The following is a 13,413-nucleotide window of genomic DNA, read 5'->3' on the forward strand; positions in this document are numbered from 1 at the left end:
TGAGACCTGAAACTATAAAAATCCTAGAAGAAAGTACAGACAGTAACTTCTTTGACATCAGCTATAGCAACTTTTTTCTAGATATGTCTCCTGAGGCAAGGGAAACGAAAGCAAAATCAAACTACTGGGACTTTATCAAAATAAAAAACGTGCACAGTAAAAAAAATAAAATAAATAAAACTAAAAGACAACCTACTGAATGGGAGAAGATATTTGCAAATGACATATCTGATAAAGGATTAGTATCCAAAATATACAAAGAACTTACACAATTCAATACCAAAAAACTCCAAATATTCCAATTAAAAAATGGGCAGAAGACATGAACAGACATTTCTCCAAAGACATCCAGATGGCAACAAACACATGAAAAGATGCCCAACATAACTGATCATCAGGGAAATGCAAATCAAAACCATGATGAGATATCATCTCACACCTGTCAGAATGGCTAAAATCAAAAACACAAAAACAATAAATGTTGGTGAAGATATGGAGAAAAAGGAACTGTCATGCACAGTTGGTAGGAATGCAAACTGGTGGAACCATTGTGGAAAACAGTATAGAGGTTCCTCAAAAAATTAAAATTAGAAATACCATATGGGGGCACCTGGGTGGCTCAGCGGGTTAAGCCTCTGCTTTCGGCTCAGGTCATGATCCCAGGATCCTCGGATTGAGCCCCGTGTTGGGCTCTCTGCTCAGCAGGGAGTCTGCTTCCCCCTCCCCCTCTGCCTGCCTCTACCTACTTGTGATCTCTCTCTCTCTCTCTGTCAAATAAATAAATAAAATCTTAAAAAAAAATAATAAAAATAAAAATAGAAATACCATATGACCCAGTAATTCTACTGGGTATTTACCCAAAGAATACAAAAACACTAATTTGAAAAGGTATATGCACCCCTACATTTATTGTAACATTATTTACAATAGCTAAATTATGAAGGCAGCCCAAGTGTCCATTGATGTATGGATAAAGAGGAGGCAGTATCTATAATGGAATATTACTTGGCCATAAAAAAAGAGTAAAATCTTACCTCAGAAATGTTACCTCAGAGAGGTAACATAGAAGTGGGCTGTCTTATTTTTTTTCTTGAAACATGGCTATATTATTCAGCTTAGGCCACCATAACAATACCATAGACTGGTTGACTCAAATAACAGAAATTTATTCTTTAATAGTTGCAGAGGCTAGAAGTCTGATACAGGGTCCTGGCATAATCTGGTTCTTGTGATATCTCTCTTCCTGGCATACAGACAGCCGCCTTCTTGATGTACCCGCATGTAGAGCAGAGAGAAAACAAACCCTCTGGTATCTTTTCTTATAAAGGCACTAATCCTATCATGAGAATCCCAACCCCCGCCCCACGACTTCCTCTAAACCTAATTATCGCCCAAAGGCCCCATCTCCAAATACCATTACTTTGGGGTTAGAATTTCAACATATGTATGGGGGGCAGGGAATACAATTCAATCCATGGCAATGGCCATCTTAGGTCTTTAATAAAAATGATCACACCATGGGAACAGAGGCATGTTCTACCATGAGAAAACAATAGTGCAAACAAAGATTATAAATATAAACTGAAATTTACTTTCCACTTAGAAACACACACACACACACACACACACACATATGGGGGGACTATAGTGAACTAGAGAGCACACACCTCCTTTAGGGGGCCAGCCACTATTTAGTTCTAGATGATTGTTGCCATGTGAGAGTAGGAGCCTCTTTTTATATATATCTTTGGTTTTTCCAGTGTGGCTAGATAGATATCTGAATTTCTATGTGAAATAACCATAATTTTCAATATTAGCTCAAAAAATTTTAAATACTCCATGAGGTCAAAACAGAAACAAAAACAAAACAAAAAACACAACTGTATCTGGGGGCTGAATATAAGTTATCTTTTTTTTTAAAGATTTCATTTACTGGGGCTTAGTGGGTTAAAGCCTTTGTCTTCAGCTCAGGTCATGATCCCAGGGTCCTGGGATCGAGCCCCACATTGGGCTCTCTGCTCGGCGGAGAGCCTGCTTCCCCCTCTCTCTCTCTGCCTGCCTCTCTGCCTGCTTGTGATCTCTGTCTGTCAAATGAATAAATTAAAAAATCTTAAAAAACAAAAAATATTTTAAAAAAAGATTTTATTTACTTATTTGACAGAGAGAGATCACAAGTAGGCAGAGAAGCAGGCAGAGAGAGAGGAGGAAGCAATCTCCCCGATGAGCAGAGAGCCCATTTCGGGGCTTGATCCCCGGCCCCTGAGATCAAGACCTGAGCCGAAAGCAGAGGCTTTAACCCACTGAGCCACCCAGGCATCCCTGAATATAAGTTATCGATTTGCAGCTATTGATGTAGGACTTCAGAATTACTGAAGCAAGAAAGTAAAATACATAGACTGAATGAGCCCAAACAGCAAGAATAAGAATAACTATAAGATTAAGCACATAAAAGTAAATATAGTACATTTTCTCATTCATAGGCCATCATGGTGAGAAAAGAAAAAAAAAAAAACTGAGCCAAAGGTATACCTAAAATAATATAATTTTAAAAATTTGAAAATAAAGAGAAATGTTTTATATCAAACATATGCTGGAGGGGCCCCTGGGTGGCTCAGTGGGTTAAAGCCCCTGCCTTCAGCTCAGGTCATGATCCCAGGGTCCTGGGATCGAGCTCCGTATCGGGCTCTCTGCTCGGCAGGGAGCCTGCTTCCTCCTCTCTCTCTGCCTGCCTCTCTGCCTACTTGTGATCTCTGTCTGTCAAATAAATAAATAAATAAAACAAAAAAATATGCTAACAAAATAAAGCTTTTGTGACTAAAATGATGGGCTCATATAACTGGAAGACTAAAGTTAAGGTGGGGTTATGGCTGTTTCTAAATAGTTCAATAATTTTATCAAAGACCCGCTTTGTTTGGTGTAAGTAATTTGCTCCCTGCAATATTATAGTCATCCTAAAATTGGCTTCCTTTATGATAACAAGATGGTTGCCAGTTACAATCTGAATTAGGTTCTCATGCTTATGGGTAAGTAGAAGATCTCTGGGTTTAAAAAAAAAAATAGAAAAGAAAAGAAAAGAAAAGGAAGCATGTCCCTTTGGTTGATTTGGGACAATTTAGTAACATGCCTATTCCTAAACTAATAGAGTTTATCTGGGAATGGCATGTTCTCATTAGGTTAGGTCTGGATTCCTAAACCAATCTTGTATTAGTTATCTATTGCCACATAACAAATTACCCTAAAACTTCATGGATTAAAACCTACCACAAACATTTGTTAATTCTCAAGGTTTCTGTGGGTCAGGATCAGCTTACCTGAGTGCTTGCTGGCTTGGGATTTTTCATGAAGATTCAGTCAAGGTGTCAGGTGGAGATGCAGTCTTCTGTAAGCTCAACAGAGACTAGAGGGATCCCCTTTCAAGGTGGCTCACTCACTCCTTCTCACAAGGCTGTATGACTCTCTTCACAACATGGTGACTGGCTTACCCCAGAATGAATAATTCAAGGAGAATGCCAAGTGGAAACTATGTCCTTGGAAGTCACATAGCATCATTTCCACCGTATTCTTTTTGTTAGATTTGAGTCACAGCAGAGAAAAAGAATTCCGCTTTCCCGATAGTTTCAACCAAAGTTCCAGAGTTGTTTTCCATGAGCCTTACTTGATCATCGACGCTGACCAAACCTGAGTCTCGTGCTAGTCCTTGGAGCTGAGGGGTGGTGGGGTCAGTCCCATCTGAAACACATGAACTTAAAGTGAGGAAGAGAGAATTCTCCAAAGGGAAATCAGGGTACTACTACCAGAAAAAGAAGAAATAGATACTGGACATGCAAAAATAAAAGATGTCCACTATAGTGCCCATGTATTAAATGAAATTGTTATAGGAGACGTGCGTTACTTCCTCAAAAATGTTTAAAATGCAAAAGGTTTAAAGATATTAACAGTGGTTATCTCTGCATGAGGAGATTACAGCAAAATTTTTCCTACTTTTCTATGTATTCTAAACTTCCTTTCATACATGTGTATTACTTTTTATAGTTAGAAAATAACAATAACTATTATTTTATAAAAGGTTAAATTCACCACTCTAAGAATGGAAATAGGGTGCAGTACTTCGAAAACAACAGATTTTTTTTTCAAGATTTTATTTATTTATTTGACAGACAGGGATCACAAGTAGGCAGAGAGGCAGGCAGAGAGCAAGGAGGAAGCAGGCTCTCCGGGGAACAGAGAGCCGATGTGGAGCTCTATCCCAGGACTCTGGGATCATGACCTGAGCCAAAGGCAGAGGCTTTAACCCACTGAGCCACCCAGGTGCTCCCAAAACAACAGATTCTTTTATAATGTATTTAGCCAAAGTCAGGGATAGGAAAAAGAAAAGGAAACAAGAATAGACAATGGTAGACCGGGCGCCTGGGTGACTCAATTGGTTGGGCGACTGCCTTCGGCTCAGGTCATGATCCTGGAGTCCCGGGATCGAATCCCACATAGGGCCAGAGAGTCTGCTTCTCCTGCTGACCTCTCTCCTTTCATGCTCTCTCTCTCTCTCTTTAATAAATAAATAAATAAGAAAAATATTGTAAAAAAAAAAAAAAAGAATATACAATGGTAGAAAATGTAAAGCATGACGGCTGGTCACAATCACATAAACCAGTTATTAATATCCAAATGTGTGTGTGTATATGTGTGTATTTTTTTTCTTTTTAAGGTAAAGTCCAACTATATGCTGCATTGACCATAAAACTGACATGGGATTGTTGGGGCATGTGGATGGTTCAGTTGGTTAAGCATCTGACTTCAGCTTGGGTCAGTCTCAGGGTCCTGGGATTGAGCTCAAGCTCAGTGGGGAGTCTGCTTCTCCCTCTGCTCCTCCCCCACCATCCCCAACCCCCTACTCCCTCATCCTGCTTGTACGGGAACATGGACTCTCTCTCTCTTCCAAAATGATTTTTTTTAAATGACATATAATTGTTGAGAATTAAAGTAGAAATCACATCTTTACAATATTGTCTTTCTGGGAACAAACCACGTCCCCTCCTTGCCTTAAAAAAAAATCTTTAAAATGTAAAAGTAATCTTTTTTACATCCCTTGATTGTTTTGTGGCTTTTCTGACATAATCTTTCTTACTGACTCTATTCTTCAGGTGCTTATGTTTTTATTGCTCTTACACTCTTTCCTTCCATTATACATATATATACCTATATATGTATGTATATACTTTTTTTTTTTAAGCAGGGTCCACGGGCAGAGGGAGAGGGAGAATCCTAAGTAGGCCCCATACCCTGCTTGGAGCCTGACCCAGGGCTCAATCTCACAACCCTGAGATCATTTGACTTGAGCCAAAATCAAGAGTCAGATGCTTAACTGACTGAGCCACCCAGGCACCCCTCGGTTATATTGTCTGACTTGCTATTGTTATGTAGGAAAATCATTACCACTACTGGCAGGAATGTAAATTATAATTACTTAAAGATTTTATTATTTATTTGACAGAAAGAGAGACACTGTGACAGAGGGAACACCAGCAGAAGCAGTGGGAGAGGGAGAAGCAGGCTTTCCACTGAGGAGGGAGCCGGATGTGGGCTCAATCCGAGGACTCTGGGATCATGACCTGAGCTGAAGACAGGTACTTAATGACTGAACCACCCAGGTGCCCTGAAATGTAAATTAGTAGAGTACAAAGTACTTAGAAGGAGTTTGGGTCTTCAAAAATGATTATATCTTTCCAAACAGCTCGATCTACGGAAAGAAAGGAAAGAGCATGAGGAGTTGTAAATAATCAGGAAAACGGAAAAGACTCTTTTCTTTCTTCTTGTAATTTACTTAAAAGACAATGTTTAAAACAAAGAAAGATATAATGATGGGTTTATAAGAAATGTAGAAAGAAAATATATGAGAACAATCATACAAAATACAGGAGGGCAGGTAGATTTATTTGCAAATTTTGTTTTCCAGTTATTTCATTGTGAAGCAGGAAGTATCACTTAAGTAGGGGTAAGGGTTAAGTAGAAAGTGGGAAGTGGGAAAAGATACAGTATTGCCTTTAAATAGACTCTAATAAGTTGAGAATACATGTTATTAGCCTTATTAAAAAAAACACTGAAAAAATAAGAGAGATGTACAGCTAAGAAGTTAATAGGAAATAAAATGAAATATTTAAAAAATAACAGATTACTATTCCATTTATATGAAATTCCCAAACAGATAAAACTAACCAATAATCCTAGAAATCACATCAGTGGTTGCCTACAGTGGGGCAGTTGGGGAGACTGACTGCAGAGGGGCACAGGTAACTTCTGGGGAGATGGAAATGTGCACCTTGATTGGTATGGTGCATTTGGACATTTATCAAAAGTCATCAGTTTTTTCACTTAAAAAGTGCAGCTTTTAACAAATATATATATATACAATATATATAATAATATATATATATAAAAAACCCTTTAAAAAGTTGATTTAAAAAAGTATTGTTTCGGGGCATCTGGGTGGCTCAGTGGGTTAAGCCGCTGCCTTCGGCTCAGGTCATGGTCCCAGGGTCCTGGGATCGAGCCCCACATTGGGCTCCCTGCTCAGCAGGGAGCCTGCTTCCTCCTCTCTCTCTGCCTGCCTCTCTGCCTACTTGTGATCTCTCTGTCAAAAAAAAAAAAAAAAATCTTAAAAAAAAAAAAGTATTGTGTCTTTGACCCAGGAAATATGCTCTGTAAATTCAGCTATGGTACATACCTATACATACCTATATATGTATGCCAGACATCCCTTACCTCATCTTTTGGTAATATCACCTGATTTATTTTTTTTAGGTAACCACCCCTTTTCTACTTGATATAGCCTTGGCGAAGAGTCAGTTATATCACCTTCTACTCCCTTGGCGAAAGTTAGACACGTAAAACAAGCTAGCCAATCAGACTCTCTGTCTTAATTCTTAACTTAAATCTTGAACTTAAATCTTGAGTCATGTGATCTAAGAACTAAAAAGGATTGGAGCTGTTTTATCTGCCTAATGATCAGCATCTTGAAGATGATAAATGTCCTGTTTAATCTTTGCCATAGTCCATGCCCATCACTGCTGTACTTTTCTCCTTTTGGATCTCAGAGTTTCCCTCTTTTTTTTTTACTTTTTCAGAGAAAGAGAGAGAGTGCGCGTGTGCGCACGCGCACACGTGAGCCTGGCTCCAGGCAAGAGGGAAGGGCAGAGGGAGAAGGGGAGAAAGAATGTTAAGCAGCACAGAGCCCTACTCGGGGCTTGATCTCACAGCCCTGAGATCATGACCAGAGCCGAAATCAAGAGTCAGCCACTTAACCAACTGAGCCACCCAGGCACCCCTGGATCTTAAAGGTTCTTAAAAGACAAAGTTCTTTCTCTTTCCTCATGGGCACTCTTTGCTACTTTGGAATTGTCCGTCCCTGTGACAGGTTGCCAGTGACCATGTAAGGCTCTTGGACACAGAAATCATTCTGAACAATTCTCGAGTTGCTCAAAGCCCTTCATAGATGCTGGTTACTCCTGGGTAATTAAAGTGAGTCATTCTACTACTCCCATATCATGCTGGGGGGCCCTGTGACATTGTCTTAGGCTCACCTGCTTGGGCCTATCAGCCAACCATTCCCACTATGCATTCTTACTGCCTTTCTGGACTCTGCACTCAGATCACCATACATCTTTTTAATACCTCCTCTGGGATCCATATGGAGGTGTGGAGGTGAGTGGTATCTGTGGTCAGGGAGCAGGGTGTAAGATACTTGGTCCATTATCAGATTCCTATACTTTTTTACTTCAGGTTTTCCCTCTTCTTTCTCTTTTCCTGGGAAACTGGAAGGGACAACGAAACTCTATCCATCAAATCTGTATTGTCTATGCATGTAAGTTCTCTCTGTTTCCCCTGCAGGGCCTAGACTTTTAAAATGCAAAAGTAAAAGAAAAGCCTCCTTGTTTCCCCTTTCTGTGTCCTCTCACTAAAAACAAAAGGCATAGAACCATTCTAGCTGCTGTCTCAGTGCGGGGGAAGGGCTGCTCTTCATATTTTAAAACTGATAAGCACATGAACAAGTTTTATGAACATCCTTATACATATGTCTATTTGAACGTGTGAGGAACCATCTATGAATTAAGTTGAAATTTGCACATTTTTTAAGGCTCTTGATGTGTATTATCTAAACATTTTCTCCAGCATAACTTTAGCCTCTTCAACTATATACTTTCTCTTCTTATCTTTTTGAGATCTTATTTATTTATTTGAAAGTGAGAAAGAGCATGCACAAGTCGGGGGTGGGCAAAGGGAGAGGAAGAAACAGACTCCCACCGAGCAGGGAGCCAGAGGCAGGGCTCAATCCCAGGACATCAAGATTGTGACCTGAGCCAAAGACAGGCGCTTAACTGACTGAGCCACCCAGGCACACCTATACTTTCTCCTCTTATTGGGCTAGCTCTTCTTTCTAATGTGAATTTTGGTGGAACACAAAAATATTTTAATACCCTTCACAGCTATTTGGGTGGCTATTATCCTAAAAAATGAAAAAAAAAAAAAGGAAAATAGCAAATGTTAGTGAATACATGCAGAAATTGAAACCTTTGTGAGCTTCTGGTAGGAATATAAAATGATACAGCTGCTGTGGAAAACAGGGGTGCCTGGGTGGCTCAGTCAGTTAAGCATCTGCCTTCGGCTCAGGCCCAGAGTCCTGGGATAAAGCTCCACATCATGCTCCTCGTTCAGCGGGGAGTCTGCTTGTCTCTCTCCCTCTGCCCCATCCCCCTGCTTGTCCTCTCTCTGTCTCTCCCAAATAAATAAATAAATCTTAAAAAAGAAAAAAGAAACAAACTGAAGTGAATGTTTTTGAAAATTTGAGTGTGAAGGAAGTAGATATTTTGCAATGCAACCAACTGTGTGGGTTTTTCCCCCAAAGAGAAGTAGGAAGGCCTATTCACTTATTAATCTAATTACTAAATGCTCACCTTATGTCTGCTCTAGGCTTGGTATCTGTAATACATAATATTTGTTATCTAGTTTTCAAGATGTTTATGGGCCATTGGGGAGTTAAGGCCTCCACATGTGATATAAGTGACATATGACAACATTATAAGAGATGTTACAGGGTAGATTACAATGAGATCTCTTAGTTTTTTCCCTCTGGAACACACATTCTTTCTCTCTTTTGATATATTCTCTTGTTTTAAACTATCATAGACAATTATCAAGGTTTTTTTTTCCCACACTTGAAACCTTTCCTAAGTCGGTCTGTGTATCTTATTGATATTTCATACATAAAAAATCCCAGGGGTGCCTGGGTGGTTGAATGGGTTAAAGCCTCTGCCTTCGGCTCAGGTCATGATCCTAGGATCCTGGGATGGAGCCCCGCATCGGGCTCTCTGCTCAGTGGGGAGCCTGCTTCCTCCTCTCTCTCTCTGCCTGCCTCTCTGCCTACTTGTGATCTCTCTCTCTCTGTCAAATAAATAAATAAATAAATAAAATCTTTAAAAAAAAAATCCCAAACTGAGGGATGCCTGGGTACCTTAGTGGGTTAAGTACCCAACTAGATTAAAAAAAAAAAAAAAGATCTTATTTATTTATTTGACAGAAGGAGACCCAGCAAGAGAGGGAACACAAGCAGGGGCAGTGGGAGAGGGAGCTGAGCAGGGAGCCCGCTATGGAACTCGATCCCAAGACCCTGGGATCATGACCTGAGCTGAAGGTAGATGCTTAACAACTGAGACACCCAGGTGCCCCTATCTGACTCGATTTTAGCCCAGATGGTAATCTCAGGATTCTCTCTCTCCCTCTCTCTCTACCCCTCCCTGCCCCTTGTTCTCATAAACAAACAAAATCCAAAACTGAACCCAAACTCTTCAGTATGCTGTTAACCTCAGCAAATGGGTTCACTACAGATTTTGTCATCTAAGTTAAATACCTGTGTCATTTGTGTATTTTATTATTTTTTAAATTTATTTTAATACAAGTTTTAAAAAAAAGATTTTGTTTGACAGAGAGAGCATGAGCAGAGGGAGCGGCAGAAAGAGACAAGCAGGGAGCCCAACACTGGGGACCCTGCTTGTCTCTCATGACCTGAGCCAAAGGCAGATGCTTAACCGACAGAGCCACCTCATTTGTATATTTTAACTAAAATGTTTGGTGGGGCATTGGATACCACTCAGGCAGGATAATAGTACTTCTCTCGGATTGGCTCAAGGGTTATTATCATATCACTTTGCATAGAGCTTACCGTGTTCCTATTTCTATCTCATTGAAAAAGTCAAAATTTTCAGTGTATTTTTTACATTCTGTATTTTTTACATTCTGATAATTAGAAAAATTTCCCAGAAATTAGAGGTGTAGTGTCATGGCAAAATAAACCTATTTATAATTGTTCAAGTAAATCTGTTCAAGTGTGCTTTTCCCATGAATTTCATTGCAACTAAAAATACTTTGAGGACTGACCTACATTGGAATCGTTATAGCATTACTACATCCCAAACCAACTCATTATCTCCTCCTTAGCACTCCCACAATGTCCTGTGCAAACTATCACCATGTTTCTCACACTGTATTATTATTATTATGTGTCTGTCTTTCCAAGAATAACCCTTAGCCTTTATTACATACAACGGAATCAGCACAAGTTTTCTACCGACATAGGTAAAAGTACAGAGGAATGAGAATTGGATTGAATCTCTCATCTGCATTACTTCTCCAAGCAAAAAGAACTTGGTGACAAATCCTTGTGACAAGTTACAGGACCTAGTCATTTTGCCTCTGTGACATGTGATACCATATGTGTGCCTCAACAGTCTTATTTATGAGGCCCATGTGATTTTTGGTCTGTGGCTAATGGGTGTTGAATATGTGGATTTTTTACTTGGAGGGCTCTGGAAAAGATTCTTTAGTTGTAGGACAAAATTATTGTCTCTATACTAATACTCCACAGTTAGGCAACTTCACTCTTATAGCAGAGCCATCATCAGAAAGCTAGAAAGATTGTCCAGTACAGGTTATGAATTTTATCATCTTCATGAATGCATTTAAATGCTTAGCAATATGAAGCCTTGAAAGGGAATAGGTTCAATATGCAGTCTAAGGGGTTGGGCTCCCCTGGGAACTTAAGTGGTCTACCATGGTACAATGAGCCACCCAACCTTAGTGATACATTAACAACCATTTTATTTTGCTCTTGTGGGTCAAGAATTCGGACAGAGAATAGGGATGTTTGTCTCAGCTCTGTGACGTTTGAGCCCTCATCTGGAAACACTGGAGTGGCTGAGGGTGACTCAAATGACTTGGATTTGGAATCATCCGGAAGTTTCTTCACTGAAATAACTGGCACTTGAGCTGGTATGACTCAAAGGCAGTACTTAGCTGGAACTCTTGACTGGAGTGCTTACACATAGGCTTTGCATGTGGCTTGAGCTTTCTGAAATCATGGTTGCCTCACAATGGTTCCTCTTTTTAACATGGTGGCTCAGGAATCCAAGGATGAGAATTCCAGAGAACAAAATGGGCTCTGTATGGCCTTTCCTGACCTAGCATCACTTCTGCTGGAATCTACTTGTGGAAGCAGACATAATCTAACCAGATTCAAAGGAAAGGTACGTATGGGGCACCTAGGTGGCTCAGTCAGTTAAGTGTCTGACTTTTGATTTCAAGCTCAGGTCGTGATCTCAGGGTCCTGAGACAGAGCCCAATGTTAGGCTCTGTGCTTAGCTGGGAATCTATCTGCCTGAGGATTCTATCCCTCTCCTATATGGGAGAGCCATATGATGATGGCTCTGCTATAAGAGTGAAATTGCCCCTTCCCAACTCCTGCACTTACGAGTGCAGTCTCTCTCAAATAAATACATTTTTCAAAAACAAAACAAAACAGGGGCGCCTGGGTGGCTCAGTTTGTTAAGCATCTGCCTTTGGCTCAGGTCATGATCCTGGAGTCCTGGCATTGAGCCCCAGGTCAGGCTCCCTGCTCGGCAGGGAGTCTGCTTCTCCCTCTGCCCCTCACCCTGCTCATGCTCTTTCTCTCTCACTCTCTCTTTCAAACAAATAAATAAAATTTTCAAAAACAAAAAACAAAACAAAACAAAAAAAGGAAGGTACTTAGATCCACATCTTGATTAAGGGAGTAATTGCAACTTAAAAATGATCACAATGTATATCACCTCTTCGGAATATTTTTGGACCAGGTTCAGGCCTCAACAGCTCTGTATGCTAGAAGGTCTCCTACCAGATCTGAAGCTACCAAGGCTAAAGGGGATTTACTTTGCAATACAAAGAACCTCTGTCCATCAAAATGTATAGGTGGTCAAGACAGTTAGCTGGCCTCCCCTGTATTCTCCCTTCCCATAGCTAAGAGTGCATGATTCTGGACCTTCTCTGACTCTTCCATCACATATGATTGCTGCCTTTTTTCTGACACACAAATCTGATCTTTTTTCTTCCCTGTTTATAATCCTTCAAGGATTTCCTATTATCTCCAAGATAAAGTCCAAGGCCATTACCATCACCTATAAGCCCCTTTATGATCTGACCCGGTCCACTGAAAACTCAGATGCTATGCTGTTGTACAAAATATGGAAAGACGGTGTTTATATAATTAATGAGTTCAAATCCCAGTTGCTTTGAGACTCATTGATGTCCTAGAGCTCAAGGGAGAACCTTTCTTCCCTCTGTTGATGGTAGTGTACAACAAAAATGGTCTAGTTTCCACTGGTTTCTTTGGCAAGCCAGTCCTTGATGGGTTCTTGTTCTGAAGTTAATTCTCCCCTTAGATGCTTAGTCCTGTGTACCGATGCCAGCTCTTGGTCCTGACTCTTCCAACATTTCATTCTCAGGGGCCCTGTCCTTCCATGTAATCTATCTGCCCTTAGTCAGGGCCTCCCACACCATCACACACATTTTAGTAACTTTCAATCTCAAAACAATAAAGGATCAAAAGGCCTTTTTGTCCATGGAGATCCCTCTATATACATTTTTGGATGTCTAACTCTGCCCAACAGCATCTAAGGTCCATAGAGCAATCAATAACTGTTTCTGGGGGCGCCTGGGTGGCTCAGTGGGTTAAAGCCTCTGCCTTCAGCTCGGGTCATGGCCTCAGGGTTCTGGGATCGAGCCCTGCATCGGGCTCTCTGTTCAGTGGGGAGCCTGCTTCCTCCTCTCTCTCTCTCTCTGCCTGCCTCTCTGCCTACTTGTGATCTCTGTCTGTCAAATAAATAAATAAAATATAAAAAAAAATAACTGTGTCTGACACAGCTTAACCCATATAGGAACTGAGCCCAAGTCCTGATTCAGCCAAAATGTCCTAGAACATCTGCATTCAATATCAGGTTATTCATGGATCCCTTGAGGTAGGGTTGCTGGATAAAACACAATGCCCAGTTAAATGCGAATTTCAGATAAACAATGAATAATTTTTTAGTATAAGTATGTCCCATGCAATATTTG

Source organism: Mustela putorius, unplaced genomic scaffold (genome assembly GCF_011764305.1).
Source record: "Mustela putorius furo isolate JIRA1106 unplaced genomic scaffold, ASM1176430v1.1 tig00003962_pilon_pilon_pilon, whole genome shotgun sequence".
Taxonomy (NCBI): domain Eukaryota; kingdom Metazoa; phylum Chordata; class Mammalia; order Carnivora; family Mustelidae; genus Mustela; species Mustela putorius.